Source organism: Petromyzon marinus, unplaced genomic scaffold (genome assembly GCF_048934315.1).
Source record: "Petromyzon marinus isolate PM22_M1 ecotype Great Lakes invasive population unplaced genomic scaffold, UKy_Petmar_22M1.pri1.0 PM_G_Scaffold_27, whole genome shotgun sequence".
Classification (NCBI taxonomy): domain Eukaryota; kingdom Metazoa; phylum Chordata; class Hyperoartia; order Petromyzontiformes; family Petromyzontidae; genus Petromyzon; species Petromyzon marinus.
Genome location: NW_027422839.1, coordinates 2019742 through 2037899, shown reverse-complemented (window position 1 = coordinate 2037899; position 18158 = coordinate 2019742). Strand labels below are relative to the sequence as shown.

Sequence of the window (18158 nt, the reverse complement as noted above, 5' to 3'; positions counted from 1 at the left end):
GAGAGGGCAGTGGAGGCGACGAGGCGAGAGGTAGGGAGAGCGAGAGAGGGAGGCCGCCGGGACGTGGAGGGGGGGCGGCCGCAGACGGGGGCGGCGGCGGAGCAGAGACGGACGCTGCGGCAGATCGCCGCGGCCGTGGGCGCCGTGGGGCTGCCGGGAAGGGTCGTGCCGATTAGGAACCGGCAGGGAGAGAGCGGGAGGGAGGGCGGGAGAGGAGGTGGAGAGAGGGAGGGCGGGAGAGGAGGTGGAGAGAGGGAGGGTGGGAGAGGAGGTGGAGAGAGGGAGGGCGGGAGAGGAGGTGGAGAGAGGGAGGGTGGGAGAGGAGGTGGAGAGAGGGAGGGCGGGAGAGGAGGTGGAGAGGGAGAGAGGCAGAGGGGTCTGTTGAGATTGTTGGGGAGATTCGTTCCGATTAGGAGCCCTGAGGGAGGCCAGGAGAGGGAGGGAGGGAGAGAGTGAGAGGGACACGGGGTGCTGTAAGGAGAGGGTGAGCGGGGGGGAGGGAGGGAGAGGTGTGGGGTAGAAATGAAGGAGAGAGTGAGAGGGCTGGATGTGCGAGAGGAAAGGAGCGAGGTAGCTGTGGCACACTGCAGGTTCACTTCCCTGCAGAGTGGTGCTCACTTTAGTTGTGATGATGATGGGCTGAGTCAACCAGGGATTGAATCTGGCCCCCTTTTCCACTGAGCCACTTTGCCGGTGTTCATTGTTAACTGCTCGTTCACCGTTGGTTCTTCATGGGCGATCATATTTTAATATTTTGACTTGAAGAGGATTTGTCATTCCTTTGCCGAACACGACGATTGTGCGTATATCCGCCGTGTGATGATGCGTAGCGAGAATCGTAATTTTAGAGTTAATTTTACAAACTGCAACTCGATGCCGGGATGTTTACTTGTATTTACTTAATGTTCATTGTAAAAAAAAAAATGTTTTATCATTTCCACCGCCCTCTGCGGGACATCGACCGCTCAAACCGAAAGCGAGATAGACACAGACAGGGAGACAGAGAGAGACATGGAGAGACAGAGAGAGAGAGAGTTGGAGACGGAGAGACATGGGGAAAGAGATGGGGAGAAATAGAGAGAGAGACACAGAGACAGCGGAGACACAGAGAGACAGAGAGATACATGGCCACACAGAGAGACGGATAGGGAGAGGCATGGGGAAAGAGACGGGGAGAAATACAGAGACACAGAGACAGCGGAGACACAGAGAGACAGAGAGATACATGGCCACACAGAGAGATGGATAGGGAGAGGCATGGGGAAAGAGACGGGGAGATATACACAGAGAGACACAAAGAATCAGAGAGAGAGACGATGTTGATGATGTTGAAGATGGTGTTAATGACTTTGATGTTGATGATGTTTTGAATGTTGTTAGTGATGTTGATGATGGTGTTGAGGCAAGGTAAATCAACACCCGTTCATAATAAAAAAATCATCCATCCACCACTACCACTGCTGCTTGTTGCCTGCTCCTGGTGGTGCGATTCCAACCTTCTGCAGTCCGATCCAGAAATTGCCATTGGCCTGCGAGAGTGCCGAGGCGAGTGGGGGGAGTTGAACACCCGGTCAGCCTATCCCTTTGACAATAATTTCATGCGCACTTGATATCGGTGTGCGACTCAAGTTCCATTTGTCACGAGTCTTAACTTTATCACAAACTCTTAGCTTAGTGCAGTACAACTTCTTGAGGTCCTTGACTCTGCAAGTGACTCGAAATATTAAGAAACAAAATAAAATAAAACGTTCAGTGATACTTCATCTGCTTGAGCAATAACTCAACTCTTAATTGATCAGAGCTTTTGCTTCTGCAAATCTCAACTTAAGGCTGATTGCGAGTACTACTCGGAATCTGTCTGTGCAGGACTGACGAATGTGAAGTTTGTACACGGTACCTGTTATGTAGGAATTTCTACCTTGCTTCATTAATTCTCTTAGACGCATCAAAAGCTCAAAGCTCCTGCCACTTTCACGCCTCCTGAGGATTCATGAGGCCAGCCTTGGGTCATCTTTGCTTCTGGCTCCACGGACCTCCTGGCGCTTAATGTCATCAACCCCCCTCCCCCCCCCCCCCCCGCTAGTATTCTCCCTCCGGAGGTCGTCCCAAAAAACTTGTGTAGATACAGGGCCACTGAATTGCCCCTTGGAATGTTTTTCAACTCATTAGAGCGAGCCCCCGGATGTGGTGTGTTTGTGTGTATGACGTCACAAAGCAGTCCTTATAAGGGCCTCAATGCACGTTGGTGTATGACGTCACAAAGCAGTCCTTACAAGGGCCTCAATGCACATTGGTGTGTGACGTCACAAAGCAGTCCTTACAAGGGCCTCAATGCACGTTGGTGTATGACGTCACAAAGCAGTCCTTACAAGGGCCTCAATGCATGTTGGTGTATGACGTCACAAAGCAGTCCTTATAAGGGCCTCAATCCACGTTGGTGTATGACGTCACAAAGCAATCCTTACAAGGGCCTCAATGCACGTTGGTGTGTGACATCACAAAGCAGTCCTTACAAGGGACTCAATGCACGTTGGTGTATGACGTCACAAAGCAGTCCTTACAAGGGCCTCAATGCACGTTGGTGTATGACGTCACAAAGCAGTCACGAGGCCGTCCCACAGCGCGACAAATGCGGTTTCCTCCTCCACCCCCCCCCCCCACCAAAATCTTTGGCCTTTTCGCAGTGAGAGCATGGAGCGGTTTTGCAATTTTTGCAAAATTTGGGCACAAAGCGGCGGTAATACGACAAAGCTGCAAACGTCACCCACCGACGTGGGGGTTGGCCATGTTGCGCACGCACGCAGTTTTGTGGTGGTCCGTGGCTATCCCCGGACTCGCTGACGATGCGCCCCAAGTAGCGAACCGATGTCTGCAGAAGGTGACACTTGACTGTGGTTTAAACGTAAGATTGGCCGCCCGAACTTTGAACAAACACCGATCGCGGCCGCTGCAGCTGCTCCTGGAACGTGCGTCCGAAGACGATCACGTCGTCCAAATAAACGAGGCGGGAGTCCCATTGGAGGCCTGCTAGGACCAGCTGCGTGAGTCGCTGGAACGTGACCGGAGCCGAGTGGAGTCCCATCGGGAGACAATTAAACTGGAACAGAGCCCGAGGTGTTCTTAGCTCTTTCGGTAAAGTCACCACTTTGAAGGGAAACAATAAAATAATATATATAAAACAATAAAAATTCTCACGACGTTTCGACCATAACACAAACTGATGACGACCGTTTGTGTTATGGTCGAAACGTCGTGAGCATTTTTATTGTTTTATATATATTATTGTTTCATTGTTTCCCTTCAACGTGGTGACTTTACCGAAAGAGCTAAGAATATGAATTACTGCAGTCACGAAAGCTTTAAATCAAAATTTAGAACCCGAGGTGTTCAGAACACAGGATTTGGTTTAGAGCTCTCATCAAGAGGCAATTGCCAACACCCCGACGACAAGTCAAGTGTGGTAGAAAACCCACACGGCCGACAGGGCATCCAATGAATCGTCCATCCGTGGGAGCGGGTGTGCATCTGGCACGGAGACCTTGTTCAATTGGTGGAAATCCGCGCGAAGCCGCAGACTCCCATCGTGTTTCTTAACGGGAACAACGGAGCTCCCCTCGTCGACCGCAGTGGCGAACGTGGTCCTCCTCCTGACGACTAAGCCCGTGTGAATTCTGGCGAACGGAAGCGGCGTTGCCCGTGTCAATGCGGTGCTGCCATCAGGGACGTGCGGCAAAAGTGTCATATTTACCCTGAGTGAAAATGTTTTGAAAATTCGCCCCGCCACTCGCCGGATAAAATCGGAATTCTTGCAGCGCAGCGCGCCCATCCATGATTCGTCCGGCTCGCTCCTCCGCTTCACTGTGGCCACGAGACATCTGTGGTCACCTCGCCGGCCTCCCCACGTGGGCCAGAACGGTGCCCGCCTGGACGACCGCAGCACCCAGGCCGACGTTGAACACTCTGAACGACTACGTATGCATAGTCACACCGTTAGTGTCAGTAGCATAACTCTCAACCACTTATCAGTGCCCTACCTTATTACAGACCAACTCAGACCTTACTGATCACCCCGTGGCCCTTATAAATCTCAACGTTCATCCTATACATTATACTACACTACACACTACACAGCTGTCAACCCCTTATCGGCGCTCTGCCTTATTACAGACCAATTCAGACCTTGTCGATCACCCCGTGCCCCTTATAAATCTCAACGTTCATCCTATACATTATACTACACTATACACTACACAGCTGTCAACCCCTTATCAGTGCCCTACCTTATTACAGACCAATTCAGACCTTACTGATCACCCCGTGCCCCTTATAAATCTCAACGTTCATCCTATACATTATACTACACTATACACTACACAGCTGTCAACCCCTTATCAGTGCCCTACCTTATTACAGACCAATTCAGACCTTACTGATCACCCCGTGCCCCTTATAAATCTCAACGTTAATCCTACAAAGTCCCATCACAAGGAAGAAACACAAACAAATCGACACGGATTTGTATTGTTGTTTGCCCGTATTGAAACGGCTGTACGCCCGTACGGGCCTGAGAACTCACTTTGCCTGCGCAAAGACCACGACGGGGTAAAACCGTGATGGGCTTCTACAGCTCCGCAATAGTCGAGTGTGAATAGTCGCCTAATAGTCGCTATTGGCTATCAGAGGTTCTCCCCAACAACCAGTCAAACAACGTTTGGGCGGTCATCTTGGGTAGGGGGGTGTGTGGTGGCTTCTCCCTTACCAAGATGGCAACCCCCCTCCCACCACGAGTCACGTGGTGTTGATATTTTGTGGGTGTTTTTTAATTGGTCAGCTCCATTGCACGTGACATTGAACTTTATTTCATAGCCCGGATTAAGGCCCATGGTAAATAGCATAGACTAGATAAGGCGCTGCTGCGTTTCAGACTATACCAAGCATAGCCCAGAAGAGGGGGAGGGGGATTTAAAGCATCAAAACTCAAGACGCGCTGAATAAATGTAGCGAATTTGTTTGATGTTTAATTATTTCATCCATAGCGGACAAGAAGCAAGAGGGGCTCGCTAGCGTTAGTGAAAGGTGGCGTTTGCTGTGTACCCCCCTAAATTAAAACAATTTAAGTTCGCCGGTGGCATTCACCCCTTCCTCGCCCGCTGCTCGCGTTGGTTTCGCCCACACGACCCTCTCCCTCCACCACCAAAGTGTCGCGTTTTGGCGGGAGAAGGCGGCTGTGTGTTCTGAGGAGACTAACAACCACCACCACCACAACATCTATAATCATAAGTATAACTACTACTATAATAACAATAACATCTACAATCGTAACTATAACTACTATAATAACAACAACATCTACAATCATAACTATAACACTAATAATAACATCAACAACTTACAACAGCAATTATATAAACAGTTACAATAGTAATAAAAACATGAACTGCTATAATAACTAATACTGTAACATCAACAACTACGACTATAATAAAACAAAAACGTGAACGAGAGCGGGCGACACAACAAGGAGGGCGGTGAGTGAGAGAGTGGAGCCGACCTCTCGCCCTCACAGCCTGAGGCCCACAAAGACGCGCGGGCTCTGTCAGCCTCACGCAGCCCGTCAGGGAGACTACACGGGGAGACATTTGTGTTGTGTCTGTGTGTGTGTCTCTGTCTGTGTGTGTCTCTGTGTGTGTATCTGTGTGTGTATCTGTGTGTGTGTCTGTGTGTGTGTCTGTGTGTCTCTGTGTTGTGTCTCTGTGTGTGTGTCTGTGTGTGTGTCTCTGTGTGTGTGTCTCTGTGTGTCTGTGTGTCTCTGTGTGTGTGTCTCTGTGTGTGTGTCTCTGTGTGTGGGTGTGTGTGTGTGTCTGTGTGTGTGTCTGTGTGTATCTGTGTGAGTCTCTGTGTGTGTGTGTCTCTGTGTCTGTGTCTCTGTGTGTCTGTGTGTGTGTGTCTGTGTGTGTGTCTCTGTGTGTGTGTGTGTCTCTGTGTGTGTGTCTCTGTGTGTCTCTGTGTGTGTGTCTCTGTGTGTGTCTGTGTGTGTCTCTGTGTGTGTGTCTCTGTGTGTGTCTGTGTCTCTGTGTGTGTCTCTGTGTGTGTCTGTGTCTCTGTGTGTCTCTGTGTATGTCTGTGTGTGTGTCTCTGTGTGTGTCTGTGTGTGTCTCTGTGTGTGTCTGTGCCTCTGTGTGTGTCTCTGTGTGTGTCTGTGTCTCTGTGTGTGTGTCTCTGTGTGTCTCTGTGTATGTCTGTGTGTGTGTCTGTGTGTGTGTCTCTGTGTGTGTGTCTATGTGTGTGTGTCTCTGTGTGTGTGTCTCTGTGTGTCTCTGTGTGTGTCTCTGTGTGTGTGTCTGTGTGTGTGTCTGTGTGTGTCTCTGTGTGTGTGTCTCTGTGTGTGTCTGTGTCTCTGTGTGTGTCTCTGTGTGTGTCTGTGTCTCTGTGTGTGTGTCTCTGTGTGTCTCTGTGTATGTCTGTGTGTGTGTCTCTGTGTGTGTCTGTGTGTGTCTCTGTGTGTGTGTCTCTGTGTGTGTCTGTGCCTCTGTGTGTGTCTCTGTGTGTCTCTGTGTGTGTGTCTCTGTGTGTCTCTGTGTGTGTGTCTCTGTGTGTGTCTCTGTGTATGTCTGTGTGTGTGTCTGTGTGTGTGTCTCTGTGTGTGTGTCTCTGTGTGTGTCTCTGTGGGTGTCTGTGTGTGTCTCTGTGTGTGTGTGTCTCTGTGTGTGTGTCTCTGTGTGTCTCTGTGTGTGTCTCTGTGTGTGTGTCTCTGTGTGTGTGTCTCTGTGTGTGTGTCTCTGTGTGTGTCTGTGTCTCTGTGTGTGTCTCTGTGTGTGTGTGTCTCTGTGTGTGTGTCTCTGTGTGTTTCTGTGTGTGTCTCTGTGTGTGTGTCTCTGTGTGTGTGTCTCTGTGTGTGTGTGTCTCTGTGTGTGTGTCTCTGTGTGTCTGTGTGTGTGTCTCTGTCTGTGTGTGTCTCTGTGTGTGTATCTGTGTGTGTATCTGTGTGTGTATCTGTGTGTGTGTCTGTGTGTGTGTCTGTGTGTCTCTGTGTTGTGTCTCTGTGTGTGTGTCTGTGTGTGTGTCTCTGTGTGTGTGTCTCTGTGTGTCTGTGTGTCTCTGTGTGTGTGTCTCTGTGTGTGTGTCTCTGTGTGTGGGTGTGTGTGTGTCTCTGTGTCTGTGTGTGTGTCTGTGTGTATCTGTGTGAGTCTCTGTGTGTGTGTGTCTCTGTGTGTGTGTCTCTGTGTGTGTGTGTGTCTCTGTGTCTGTGTGTGTATCTGTGTGAGTCTCTGTGTGTGTCTCTGTGTGTGTGTGTCTCTGTGTGTGTGTCTCTGTGTGTGTGTGTTCTGTGTGTGTGTCTCTGTGTGTGTGTGTCTGTGTGTGTGTCTGTGTGTTGTGTGTGTGTCTCTGTGTGTGTGTCTCTGTGTGTGTGTGTCTCTGTGTGTGTAAGCCTCACGCAGCCCGTCAGGGAGACTACACGGGGAGACATTTGTGTTGTGTCTGTCTGTGTGTGTGTCTGTGTGTATTGTGTCTGTGTGTGTGTCTCTGTGTGTGTGTGTGTCTGTGTGTGTGTCTGTAAGCCTCGCGCAGCCCGTCAGGGAGACTACACGGGGAGACATTTGTGTTGTGTCTGTCTCTGTGTGCGCGTCTCAGTGTGTGTGTGTCTGTGTGTGTTGTGTGTCGCTGTGTGTGTGTCTCTGTGTGTGTGTGTCTCTGTGTGTGTTGTGTCTGTGACTTCAATGCCCGAGTTGGTCATGATACTGGCACCTGGTCTGGAGTGATTGGAGGGCATGGGCCAGATCAGCTCAATAACAACGGTAGGAGGCTGCTAGATTTTTGTGCAGCCCATGGGCTTGTAATTACCAACACGCTGTTCCGGCATCGGCGCATCCACACAACATCATGGATGCATGCCGGGTCCAAGCAAGAACATCTGCTGGACTACATAGTGACGGACCAGTGGATGCGAGCCCATGTCCTTGACACCAGGACCTACCGTGGAGCTGATCTGCCCTCTGACCATCGACTAGTCATCTGTAAGATGCGCCTGCCATTCTTCCACTCCGGTGGTGGGTGTACACCCAGGACCCCATTCCGACCTGAAGTGGCCTGGTCTCAGTTATCTGATGAAAGTTGCAAGCGAGAATTTCATCATCGCTTGCGGCTGGGATTGGCATCGTCCCCGACTCCTGATGTCGAGGGTAAATGGGCGAGGTTTAGGACTGTGACTCATGCAGCTGTAATGGCTGCTTTGGGTACGCGGTCCAGACCTCCCCAGAGACCCTGGCTGACAGAGGAGGTGTTCAGGATGGTTGAGAAAAAGCGACAGGCCCACTGCCATCGGCTACAGAATCCCACGTCAGAGAATGAGGAGGCTTACCGCAGCCTTCGCTCGGAGGTTCGGAGAGCCGTGAGGCGCTGCAAGGATGGGTGGTGGTCGCGGGTTGCTGAGGAGATGGAGTCTGCCTCAGTGGACCGTGATCACAAATCTCTATTTAACTCCATCAAAAAAGTAACCTGCAGCGCCACACCTATTACCATCATTAGGGGAAAAAACGGTGATCCAATCTCCGACCCCCAGGAACAGGTTTGCAGATTTGCTGAGCATTTCTGTGAGGTCCTGGGGGAGGGAAAATCCCTCAGCCAGGAAAACATCGTGGCACAAAGTGAGGATGACCCTGCTGAGGCTGCGGTGCCTCATATTGGAAGAAGTCACCCCCTGTGAGTGGCTGGCTGAGGTGCCATCTGTTGAAGTACTGAAGGCGATCCGGAGTCTGAGACCAGGAAAGGCAGCGGGCAGAGATGATCTCCCAAGCGAAATGCTGAGGGAGGGTGGCGTTTGTGCACAGACTGCCCTATATGACATCATAACAACAGTCTGGACCACTGGACGGGTTCCGCAGGATTGGAAGGATGCCCTGGTGGTCCCCCTTTTTGAGAAGGGGGACCGCACAGACTGTAACAACTACAGGGGCATCTCACTGCTCAGTGTGCCGGGAAAGGTCCTGGCAAGGATTATTCAGCATCGCCTTGCCAGGCACGCTGAGGAGAGGCTTGCGGAGCCCCAATGCGGTTTCAGGAAAGGGCGGTCCTGCACAGATGCCATATTTTCTGTCCGTCTGCTACAGCAGAGGTGTAGGGAATTCCAACAAGACCTACATCTCTGCTTTATTGACCTGGTCAAGGCCTATGATACCATCAGTAGGCCTGGGCTCTGGGTCGTTCTTCGTGCTTTTGGAGTACCTGACCCTCTGCTCACGATCATTAAGGACCTTCATGATGGTGAGCGGGCTGAGACTGGAGCGTGCCACTAAGAGGTGGGGCCTTACCATCAACCCGACCAAAACTAAGCACCTGCCTGGGTATTTTGTACCATCGGACACTCCACCCCCACAACTCCCGATCGGTGATGGGGCAGTTGTGGAGAGAGTGGAGAGTTTCCCATACCTGGGCAGTGTGCTTATGACTGGCTCCAGTTTAACAGCAGAGGTCTCACTCCGAATCAGTCGAGCGGCAATATCTTTTCATCGGTTGCGTAACGCTGTGTGGAAGCTACCTGGTCTGTCGCTCCGCACTAAGCTTCAGGTCTTCTCGGCCACGGTCATTCCCTCCCTTCTCTACGCTTGCGAAACGTGGACCCCCTTAATGAAGCATCTTCGCCGGTTAGAAACATTCAGGCTGGCCTGCCTATGATCCATCCTGGGTTTAACCAGACTGGATTGTGTGAGGAGCTCACAAATCCTTGAAAGATCTGGGCAGGGTCCCATCGGTGAGCTCCTCCGGCGGGCAAGGCTGCGATGGCTGGGTCATGTAGCCCGCATGCCCAGCCACCGCATGCCGAAACAGCTTTTGTTCGGCCGGATTGAGGGGGCTAAGCGGGCGCGGCACGGGCTAGAGAAGAGATGGAGTGATGTGGTACAGGAGGACGTGGAGCTGAGTGGACTTGCCGATGACTGGTACAAGCGGTGTCAAGTTCTGCCTCTGTGGAGGAGGCTCGTGAAGGACGCTATTGGGCAGTTGGAGGTAGTCGCCCTCCAACAACAACGGAGGGCGGAGGAGCGACGCTCAGAACAACGAGCGGAGCGCCGGGTGGCTAAAGCACAGCAGGTTGGCACAGTAGGGGGCACAGGTGGTGCATCAGCCAGTCATCTCAGTCAGTCGACCCGTGGCACCTGGGTCTGCCCCGTGACCTCCTGCCAGCGGGCGTTCGACACTTCACGTGGCCTCAGGGTGCACATAGCCTGGCACAAGCGTCATGGTGACGTCACCGCCACTTAGTGGCGAATGGCGGTTGTTGTTGTGCGCGTGCGTGTGTACTGCGCGTGTGTGTGTGTACTGTGCGTATGTGTCGTGCGTGTGTGGGTACCGTGTGTGTGTACTGTGTGTGTGTACTGTGCGTGTGTACTGTGTGTGTGTGCACTGTGCGTGTGTGTGTGTACTGTGTGTGTGTACTGTGCGTGTGTGTGTGTAGTGTGTGTGTGTAACGTGTGTGGCGGTAGTCTAGCGGTTAGTGCGCTGCTCTACGAACATAACGACCCGAGTTTGATTCCCGCTCACAGCCAACACCCAGTGACGATTATTTGAACCGGTTCTGGGCCTCCCCTAGGTCGACTCAGCCTCAAGTGAGTACCCGGTGCGGTGTGCAAACATCATTACTGGGGAGACAAAGGCGGTCGGGCACGGTGCTGGCTACCCATTCCCTTCGCGTGCCGCGCCGGCCTTCATAGGTGGAGCTGATACTTGCTAACAGCACTTGCCCCAACAGTCTGTTAAGGCTACACGGGGGATCTTTGTCTTTGTATCACCACCCAGGAGTCACGGAGCTTTTGAGGCTCCGAGCCACGTGGGGATCCACAACAGCGTGAGGCGGTGCCACTCACAGGTGAGACTCGGGGATATGTGATTTCTAATCGATAGCCATCCGTCAGTTAACCCATCGCAACTGCTGAGTCTGTCACGCGACTTCCTCCTTCCAGCGAGCCTTTGACGCTTCACGTGGCCTCAAAGTGTACACAGTGTGTACGTATACACAATAATGTCCACGTTGTTGCTGAGTTCATGCACTCAAGGGAGGGGCAATGGAAAATGAATCTAAATCAACTTAAACTCCATCCCCGTGACCTCTTCGGCATGAAGTGGCAGCTAGTGGTGTCATGTCACCAAGGTATTCAGCCCTCCCCCGTCCACAGCGCTCTTGAGCGTGACGTCACCTCCGCTTGGGTCACTGCCGATATCAATCCAGTGGCAATCCTTATTTGGGCAAAGCTACGCCCAGTGACTGGCGGCTCATTAACATAATGTATCCGTTAAAGCCGTCGAGAGTTTATTGCGACGGGTTCAGCAGCCACGCCCCCAATGCTCGACATATGGGCCGAACCATTAACATAATTTATTCAGTACAGAGCCGCTCATTGTGGAAGGGGCGTGTCTCTTACCCCGGGAGTGACGTCATGTTACTTGCTTACCCGCGTGACGTCGCTAGGTAACAGGAGGCTGCCTATCCGCGCTTGCACTGAAATCCGAGGTGAGAAATTCTCATGGTGGTCGTGGTTGTTGTTTACCAAGGTAGAGCCTCTCTCTCTCGTAGGGATGTCAGTTGAGTAGCAGCGAGCATGGGAATCGACGTCCAAGTTGGAACTTTACAACGCGGGGCCTAGCCACCCGGGGCCTTGCCTCCTGCCCTCGCCTGATTGCATTCACTTTAATTATCTCGCTTAAGTTTAATTTGTCTTCACCCGGCTCGCCACTTTGTAACTTTGTTTTATTGTAAATATTCACGCAGTTTTTATTTTCTTTTGTTAGCAGGCCAAGCCCGCTTGAGCTGCTATACCGCTCTTGTTATCAGAAGCGACCTGCCCACAACAACACAAGGTGAGGCTTTGTCAACGTGTGTGAATGTTTTGACTTAAAACTTTGGTGACTGCAGGAATTAATATTCTTGGTTCTTTCGGTAAAGTCACGTAGATAAAAAATGTAATAAAAATAACAGATAATCATTTTTTTTTTACAATGAAGCAAAAAAACCCCACAATGTTTCTATGGCAACATTAATGTTGAAAATGCGAGGGCTTACAGGAATATTTATGACATTTGCCCTCTCATTGCGTGCCATGACAGTGCTGTTTGCACAGTCACACATAGTCACTGTAAGATGTTTTTCTTGGTCGTGTTTTTGTTTTGTTGCTTGCTGTGGTTGCACCCGATTCAAGAGCCGAATGGCTCACGGGACTATAACCAAAATAAATCAAACTGAAAATAAAAAAACTGAAACCGCGTGATGGATTTTGGGAAAGTTTTTCACTGCATCTCCAAATATATATAAAAGGCAAAGTTGTGATTGTGTGTGTTGTCTGTTCAAAATGTTTAGCGTACTTCGCGACATGCAACAAACTGGAAATTTGCCATGTGGGTACTTTCCAGACTGTACACCGTACAAACATTGGAAGTAAAACTTTGTGGGAAAAGTCCACGATGTTTTTTGTATTTACCGAACAGCTTCAACGGAGGCGGATGGATCGTTGCGCAAAAGACGGTGATGGCTTGTTGAGTCTCCAGGGGGGGGGGTTCCTGTATCAGTAGATGGGTCGTGGCTGCTGATTATGAAAGAGAAACCAATCCCACGGGGTCAGCACTGCACTCTGTCGGCAGGGTTACCAAGGCAGTGGAAATATATCTGGTCCAGTTTTTTATGGAGATCAAAGGTCAAAGGTCGCGTCATGGGTGACCTATAATGTTCGCCGCCGCTGCTGCTGCTGCTGCACTCTCCTCTGCTCTCGTGACCCCCCTCCCCGCCAGCCTGCTCCTCGTCAGAAGAGGGGACGGTCGCCGTGACTGAGCGCCCCTTCGTCAGGTCTGATGGGCGTGGCGTCGCTTACGTTGGGGCCATTCGTGGTGTGCTGCACTGCGTGGCGGCGTGCGCTGCGTGGTGCGCGCTGCGTGCCGGGGCGGAAGCGGCAGCAAGCCCCCAGCTGTGACTGTAAATCGAGCCGCGTGGTGATATCATACCAAAAAAATAAGCCACTGAAAGAACCCAGGCTTGGTTATTTTTTTCACATAGGAACATTCAACAGAAGCGACGGTGAGCTCCTCGGGTTAGGTCTGCCGTCCGTTGGTGTCGGCAGCTGCAATAAATATTCTCCTGAATTGTTACAAAGGAGATTGTGAATAAACAAGGCCTGATTAATTATTCTTGCGACCGTGAAGGGTCGTTAGCCCCTGCTTCTTTGGACAGGTCTCAATGTTGCGTTTTATAAGAGGCGTCCAGAGCAAATCTCAGAGCAGAATGATATATAGGGTTGAGCTTAATGAACGATGTATTGGGAGGCACAATGATAAATAATATCGCAGTAATCAAATTAAGACATTACGGTAACCCTTACCAACTCTAAATGGAGTGTAGCTGGGAAACAATGTTTGTGTCTAAAGAGAGACAGTTTTTTATTTTTTCAGTCTTCCCAGCGTGGTCATTGGATTATTAAAAACAACATTTAGGGAGTCTGTATATTTTTCATGGAAGCCTGATTGTTTGGGATGTAACAGCTTATTTTCTGAAAGTTAACCAATTTGCGTATTTAGTAAATGTTCAGGTAGTTTTAACAATGGTGATAATATCGTAGTCTATTTTGGATTCATACAGCGCCCTTTCCAGGCCACTTTACAACGTGAGCTGACGGCAGTTAGTAAGGACGGTGACTGAATGGGAACGGAGCCGATGTCCGGGGTAGCAAAGGTGGAACAAAGTGGAAGTGTAATGGCGAGTGAGGGTGTCCGATCGGTGCCGCAGCGTGGACGAGCGAGGTGCGGGGCACGTGCGTGAAGCGGTGACACGTGCGTGGGTGAGAGGAGGCGAAGGGTGATCGTGGCAGAGGTCTGGCGGCAGGATAGTTGAGCTTTTCGATTTAAAGCTTTCGTGACTGCAAGGATTCATCTTCTTTGGTTCTTTCGGTAAAGTCACCACCACCACCACGTAGAATGAGAATAAAATAATAAATTGATAAAATAAAATAACGCGATAATATTCTCACGACGTTTCGGCCACAACACAAGCTTCCCAGTGTGGTCATTGTCCTCCAGACAGTCTCGTCCCTTCACCTGATGAAGGCCGCTTGTGTTGTGGCCGAAACGTCGTGAGAATATTATTGTGTTATTGTATTTTATAAATTTATTATTTTATTCTCATTCTACGTGGTGACTTTACCGAGAGAACCAAAGAAGATAGTTGAGCTTATGGAGGTGCACAGCGTAGGGCTGGGGAGGGAATGTGGTCTGGTGCACATAGAAAGTCACGTGGAAGCCGGGTCAGGAATTGGAGTTGGAGGAGGAGGGAGGAGGAGGAGGATTGCAAGTGGGTTTGAGGTTCGGGTGGAGGCACCGGTGTAGGGGTGGAGGCAGCGGAAGAGAGGAAGCAGTCGAGAAGAGGAGGGACGTGAGGGCCGCGTGAAAGGTGTCAAGTGAGAGTCCCGTGGTGGAGGAGTTTCTTCTGCGCTGCAACTGGGCTAGAAGGGGGAAAGAAGAGAAGCAAGGAGGTGAAGGAAGGGTGAGGAAACGGAAATATTCACATCGAAGGGACACATTTAAAGAAATATTGGCCGATTTTAATGTTGAGGATAATTTGTAGGCGCTCTTTTGCGAAGGTGGCGAACAAATTCAGTTGTTCATTCAACAGGGTAACTGAGGCTTCTGCAATGGACAAATTAAATATACGGGTTAGGGGCCTGAAAATGAAGTCACCCACAGCGATTAAAGCAAAAGGCAGGTAATTTATCAGCTCCAGAACTATTTATTCTTGGTTCTTTCGGTAAAGTCACATTGAAGGGAAACAATAAAATAATAAAATATATATAAAACAATAAAAATTCTCACGACGTTTCGACCGCAACACAAGCAGTCATCATCAGGTGTGAAAACCACAGCAATAAAATTTGAAAAAAAAACACTTTCCTAAAAGTCATATTTATTAAGTGCGCCACCACCGAACAGATTTTATCCATCCTACAAGTATCGTCGCCCAATGTAAACATTGAGTCTTCATGTTGTTCTTCATAGGAGATATGGAACTGCATCCTGGTCCTGACTCACTACTACAAATGTTCTTGCCGTTGATTGTGTTGCAGTCGAAACGTCGTGATAATTTTATTGTTTTATATATATTGTATTATTTTATTGTTTCCCTTCAACGTGGTGACTTTACCGAAAGAACCAAGAATATGAATCACTGCAGTCACTGCAGCTTTACATCAAAGCTCCAGAACTGTTGAAGGAATGGAGCTCTGTAATGGTCTGAAAATGAGCCGCATCGAATTGATTGTTGATGGTTATGAACGCTTTGTTTTGGATCTGTTGAGCCCACGGGAGATGGTTACTTGCTACTGCAACGTATTATCTCCACACATATAAAAGGCAAAGTTGTGATTGTGTGTGTCTGTTCAAAATGTTTAGCGTACTTCCAGACATGCAACAAACTTTACATTTGCCATGTGGGTACTTTCCAGACTGTACACCGTGCAACAATTATAAAAATACACTTTTTTTTTTAGGCGGGGGGGGGAGCTCAAAAATGCATTTAATTTTTGCAAGGCAAGTAAGCTGTGACGTCAAATCTGTCACGTGACCCACGCACGTGGAAGGGTCACGCATTGCTGCGTAGTGGTTAGCGCGCTGTCTGTGTGTGTGTGTCTGTGTGTGTGGGGAGCGGTAGTGTAGCGGTTAGCGCGCTGCGCTATGAACCTGGCGACCCGGGTTCGATTCCCGCTCACGGCCAACGCCAGTGACGATTATCTGAACCGTTCCCGGGCCTCCCCTAGGTTGACTCAGCCTCAAATGAGTACCTGGTGCGGTGTGTAAACATTGCCACTAGGGAGACAAAGGCGGTCGGGCGTGGTGCTGGCCACCCACCCCCTCGTGTACCGTTCCGGCCTTCATAGGTACTCGCTAACAGCACTTGCCCCTACAGTTTGTTAAGGCTATATGGGGGATCTTTGTTTCTTTGTTATGTGTCTGTGGAGGAGTTGGAGGAGTTGGAGACGCTGCTGCTGAGACTGGAGCGTGCCACTAAGAGGTGGGGCCTTACCATCAGCCCCACCAAAACTAAGCACCTGCCTGGGTATTTTGTACCATCGGACACTCCACCCCCACAACTCCCAATCGGTGATGGGGCAGTTGTGGAGAGAGTGGAGAGTTTCCCATACCAGGGTAGTGTGCTTATGACTGGCTCCAGTTTAACAGCAGAGGTCTCACTCCGAATCAGTCGAGCGGCAATATCTTTTCATCGGTTGCGTAACGCGGTGTGGAAGCTACCTGGTCTGTCACTCCGCACTAAGCTTCAGGTCTTCTCGGCCACGGTCATTCCCTCCCTTCTCTACGCTTGCGAAACGTGGACCCCCCTAATGGAACATCTTCGCCGGTTAGAAACATTTAGGCTGGCCTGCCTACGATCCATCCTGGGTTTAACCAGACTGGATTATGTGAGGAGCCCACAAATCCTTGAAAGATCTGGGCAAGGTCCCATCGGTGAGCTCCTCCGGCGGGCAAGGCTGCGATGGCTGGGTCATGTAGCCCGCATGCCCAGCCAACGCATGCCGAAACAGCTTTTGTTCGGCCGGATTGAGGGGGCTAAGCGGGCGCGGCACGGGCTAGAGAAGAGATGGAGTGATGTGGTACAGGAGGACGTGGAGCTGAGTGGACTTGCCGATGACTGGTACCAGCGGTGTCAAGATCGGCCTCTGTGGAGGAGGCTCGTGAAGGATGCTACTGGGCAGTTGGAGGCAGTCGCCCTCCAACAACAACGGAGGGCGGAGGAGCGACGCTCAGAACAACGAGCGGAGCGCCGGGTGGCTAAAGCACAGCAGGTTGGCACAGTAGGGGGCACAGGTGGTGCATCAGCCAGTCATCTCAGTCAGTCGACCCATGGCACCTGGGTCTGCCCCGTGACCTCCTGCCAGCGGGCGTTCGACACTTCACGTGGCCTCAGGGTGCACACAGCCTGGCACAAGCGTCGTGGTGACATCACCGCCACTTAGTGGCGAATGGCGGTTGTTGTTGTCTGTGTGTGTGTGTCTGTGTGCGCATGTGTGTATGTGTGTCTGTGTGTGTGTCTGTGTGCGCATGTGTGTATGTGTGTCTGTGTGTGTGTCTGTGTGTGTGTGAGTGTGTGTGTGTATGTAGTGGTTAGCGCTACGCCGCGCTACGAACCCGGCGACCCGAGTTCGATTCCCGCTCCCGGCCACCACCGGTGACGATTATTTCAATCGCTCCTGGGCCTCCCCTAGGTCGACTCGGCCTCAAACGAGTAACTGGTGTGGTGTGTGAGCATCGCCACTGGGGAGACAAAGGAGGCCGGGCGTGGTGGATCCAAGTCCCGGGCTAAGCTGGGCAGTAACAGCTAGTCATCAATTATTTCGGTAAAGTCACCACGTAGAAGGGAAGCAATAAAATAATAAAAAAATAAAAAATATTTTTTATATATAAAAATAAAATTGTATTGTTTTATATTTGTATTATTTTATTGCTTCCCTTCTACGTGGTGACTTTACCGAAAGAATCAAGAATATAGTCTATAGGCTCTACATAGCCTCAGTAGATACTATCTATATACTATATACTATCTATATACATAGCCTCTAGAGAGGCTAAGTAAATAGATAGTATCGACTGCAGGTCGACATTAAATGTCGATGCTGTGTGTGTGTCGATGCTAGCGAGCACCGCTGATGACAGTCTACACAGCGACATGCGAACTGGCTGCGTGACGATGTTAACGAGGCAACGCTCGTTGACAGCACTTGCCCCAACAGCCTGTGCAGGCTATACAGGGACCTTTGCCTTTGTATTTGCTTCTATGTGTGTGAGAGCGGAGCGGTGGCGCAGCGGTTAGCGCCGCGCTACGAACACGTCTACACGGGTTCGTTTCCCGCTCACTGCCAACACCACCGCTGACGATTCTCTGAACCGGTCATGGGCCTCCCCTAGGTCGACTCAGCCTCAAATGAGTACCTGGTGCGGTGTGTAAACATCGCCACTAGGGAGACAAAGGCGGCCGGGCGTGGTGCTGGCCACCCACCCCCTCGTGTACCGTTCCGGCCTTCGTAGGTGCTGCTCGCTATCAGCACTTGCCCCAGCAGTCTGTTAAAGCTACACGGGGGATCTTTGTCTTATTGCCTCGTGCCATTGTAACGGAGTGT

The 18158-nt window shown here is 50.7% G+C and overlaps 1 long non-coding RNA gene across 1 annotated transcript; it reads left to right on the top strand.

The window, feature by feature from the left end:
* The first annotated feature begins 5139 nt into the window (after positions 1-5139).
* LOC142913965 (uncharacterized) lies at positions 5140-11850 on the top strand. The gene is made up of 3 exons (XR_012934995.1): positions 5140-5528; positions 10792-10861; positions 11782-11850. It is a non-coding gene; the product is annotated as an uncharacterized LOC142913965 (long non-coding RNA).
* Positions 11851-18158: the final 6308 nt, after the last annotated feature.